This window comes from Eleutherodactylus coqui, chromosome 2, assembly GCF_035609145.1.
Source record: "Eleutherodactylus coqui strain aEleCoq1 chromosome 2, aEleCoq1.hap1, whole genome shotgun sequence".
Classification (NCBI taxonomy): domain Eukaryota; kingdom Metazoa; phylum Chordata; class Amphibia; order Anura; family Eleutherodactylidae; genus Eleutherodactylus; species Eleutherodactylus coqui.
Genome location: NC_089838.1, coordinates 71,966,520 through 71,970,574, shown reverse-complemented (window position 1 = coordinate 71,970,574; position 4,055 = coordinate 71,966,520).

The following is a 4,055-nucleotide window of genomic DNA, read 5'->3' as shown; positions in this document are numbered from 1 at the left end:
TATCTATATCCTTTCTATCCCATAACTATATATCTATCTCATATCTATCTATCTCATATCTATCCATCTATCTATCTCATATCCTATCATATCTATCTATCTATCTATCTATCTATCTATCTATCTATCTATCTATCTATCACATATCTATCTATCTATTCTTTCTCTCTCTCATAAGTTATACATCTCGGATTTACTGTATTTATTTGCACCCTTTACACACAATTAAAAAATGCATCAAAACCGCATGAGTTTATTAATTGTGTCTGCGGCTCCTTTAGGGTGACTGCCCACTACAGTTTTTTTTCACGGCGAAATTCACAGCGTTTTTTCTCTCCAGGGGCCAAGGGACATGTAATGTTAAAATAGCGATTTTAACATTACAAGTCCCACAGACCCCTGCAGGAAAAAAAACGCTGCGAATTTCGCGGTGAAAAAAAGCTGTAGTGGGCAGTCACCCTAATACCGTACGCGGTCTTTAAATACTGCATGCAGGTTTTTTATGTGTCTTATTTGTGGTTCTAAAGTACAACAAAAAAAAGTGACCCCCCTGAGGCCGCTCTCACACACGTGTTCAGGAAACGCAGCTTGAAATCGTGGCATTTTTACCGGAATTTCGAGCAGCGTTTTCATACACAGTTTACAGCGTCTGACAGCACTTTTTGATGCACCCCATCATTGTGAAGGGTTAGGAGATGTGTTAAAAACCACAAAAATAGAACAGACAGCTCTCGAAAATCACAGCGTTAGAAACACCGTGTTGGAGCGCAGGTTTAAGTAAGCTCATTAAAATCTCTGGGAGTGTTGTACCGCAGTTAGTACGGCACTCGGGGCGCTGTGCTAATAGCGGTAAAAAGCGGCGTGTGTGAGAGTGGCCTGCGGGGCTGCAAATTTTCATGTTCAGGAAATGCGTCATGTTTGGAAAGATTACGCCAAGGGGCAGATCATGTATGCAGCACGATCTAGGTATGGGTACGGGGGCGTGTGGGGTGGAGGCCCGGGGTGGGGGGGCCCCGAGCTGAACTTTTGCACCCGGGCCCCTGAGCCTTTAGGTACGCCCCTGCTTACCACCTCTTTATGGGTTTGTCCCAGCATTCACTATTGATGAGTTATTCTCACAATAGCCCATCAATTGTTAATCAGTGGGGGTCCGCCGACTGGGATCTCTGCTGATCAACTGATCGCTGGACAAGCTATCAGTGTGGACACAACTGGAAGCAGATAGCGCTGTCTACATTTAGCACGATGGCACAGCTCCTGCTGAATTCACTGAGAGCTGTGTGTGCAGTATCACACTGGGCCACTACAATATGAACAGTGCTATCTGCTTCCTGTACTGCACACAATGACGGGGGAATCCGCTGATCAGCAGGGATGCTGGCCTATCCTTGGGATATATCAATAGAAAAAGCCCCAGACATGTGTATCTATGTATGTGGGAGCTCTTAACACCCTGAACTCTCTTTTTTTGGAGTTTTTTTTTTTACATGCAGATCAAGTTGGCTGAGACATTTATACACAAATACCTGTGCAGCTTTTACACAAAACTGTTTAATACAAAGTTTCCTGAAGGTAGCTGTTAGTGCAAACCATTCAGTGATCAAGTCCAGGCATATGGACTCCACTGTTGGGGTTATTGTGGGGTGTTTGTACAGTTTGGGTGACTGTAATGAATCCTGCCCCCGTATCGCGCTCCCCGCCATGTGAAATCCACGAGGATATGAGTCATCTTCATGTCAAAACAGCATCGCATCACTTCGGGGAAGAAGCAATCCTTCAATTACTTTCTATGGCAGACTTTGTGATGCTGCCGCCGGCCTCACTGAGAACAATGGGCGCTGCGATGCGATAGCGCGCACAAGATAGAACGTGCCGCGATTTGTTCCCTGCATCGCATTGACATACAGAAAATATTGCAGGACCCTATACAAAAGAATGGGGTTCATATTTGTGCATCTCACATTGCACAAAAAGGAGATGAAAATCCTAAAAAAAATAAGTTAAGGGGTTAATAGTACATGCAGTTTTTGAAAACCGGATGCATTTTTTTGGATTGTTTTAGGGCTCATTCACACAGGAGCATACATAACACAGCGTGGGGGGCGGCTATCGCTGCGTATGACAGCGGGCGCACTGCGCGTTACAGCGTATCTCCCATTTGTTATAATTCTCTGCTCTGTCTCATAGCGGCGGCGCTCATACAACGTCGCCGTATACAACGTATTGCGTCTGCACAGCTTAGCATATGCTACCCATAGAGTATAGGGCGTGATATGTGGTGCAATAGAGCATGCTGCGATCTTTTTTACATGTTGGGAATGGATCGATACAAGTCAATGTACATCCACTGACTCCATCGCGTCACACCGGTGTGCATAATATGCGGTGAAATCACGGTCTTGTGAATGAGCCCTAATAGTGGAAGAATGCCATGTGTGAACGCAGTCTAAGACCCAATGTCCATGGGTGGATCAGATTACGACCCTGCCTGCAGCCAAGGACACTGCGTTACCTGTCCGGCTCTTCTATCTCCAGGTCTGCGGAAGCATCACCTGGCGAGCATCAGCAGCACATTTTTTTGGACTCCTGCTTTCCAGCGGAATCCGCACCCCGTCCGCAATTGAATTGCAGGCAGGCCGCAGATTGGACGTCTTCAATTGACTGAGTACTGGGTCTTGAGTATTGGAAACCCCAAGTACGAGGGGGTCCTGAGTACTAGAAAGGGATCCTGAGTACAGGGGACCACCGAGTACTAGAGAGGGGTCCTGAGTACTGAGACCCCTGAGTACTAGAAAGGGGTCCTGAGTACTGAGACCCTTGAGTACTAGAGAGGGGTCCTGAGTACTGAGACTCCTGAGTACTGGAGACCCCCCCCCCCCCCCCCGAGTACTAGAGAAGGGTCCTGAGTACAGGAGACCACCGAGTACTAGAGAGAGATCCTGAGTACAGGAGACCTCCGAATTACTAGAGAGGGATCCTGAGTACGGAGACCCGTGAGTACTAGAGAGGGATCCTAAGTACAGGAGACCACCGAGTACTAGAGAGGGATCCTGAGTACGGAGACCCCTGAGTACTAGAGAGGGATTCTAAGTACTGGAGACCCGCCAAGTACTAGAGAAGGGTCCTGAGTATAGGTGACCTCCGAGTACTAGACAGGGATCCTGAGTACTGGAGAACCCCCCGGAGTACTAGAGAGGGGTCCTGAGTACAGGAGACCCCTCCGAGTACTAGAGAGGGGTCCTGAGTACTGGAGACCCCCCCCCCCCCCCCGAGTACTAGAGAGGGGTCGAGTGCTGAGACCCCCGAGTATTAGAGAGGGGTCCTGAGTACCAGAGAACCCCCCCCCCCCCCCCCCCCTGAGTACTAGAGAGGGGTCCTGAGTACAGGAGACCCACGAGTACTAGAGTGGGGTCCTGCGTACAGGAGACCCCCCCCCGAGTACTAAAGAGGTGTCCCAAGTACTAAGACCCCTGAGTACTAGAGACCCCCTGAGTTCTAAAGACCCCCCCCCTCCCCCCCCCGAGTATTAGAGAGGGGTCCTGAGTACCAGAGACCCCCCTGAGTACTAAAGAGGGGTCCTGAGTACCAGAAGCCCACGAGTACTAGAGAGGGGCCCTTTGAACTGGAGACCCATGAGTACTAGAGAGGGGTCCTGAGTACAGAGAGGGGCCCTTTGAACTGGAGACCCCCGAGTACTACAGAGGGGTCCTGAGTACCGGAGACCCCCGAGTACTAGAGAGGGGTCCTGAGTACCGGAGACCCCCGAGTATTAGAGAGGAGTCCTGAGTACCGGAGACCCCCGAGTATTAGAGAGGAGTCTGCGGCCCCATGTTGTCTGTGGAACTGCGACCCCAAAACTTGAGGGGAATTACTGCTCGGCAACTACAGGGTTAGCTCTGCAGGCCTCCATGTTGCTGGGCCCTCCGGAACTGTCCCTCAGATACAGCTGTCTCACATGACATTATAACCGGGGCCACCTCACAGCTCCTTCACAATGGCGGCTCCTTCCCTCTAAGGCGCCGGCCGCACTCGGTTATTTCAGGCCATTCCCTCCT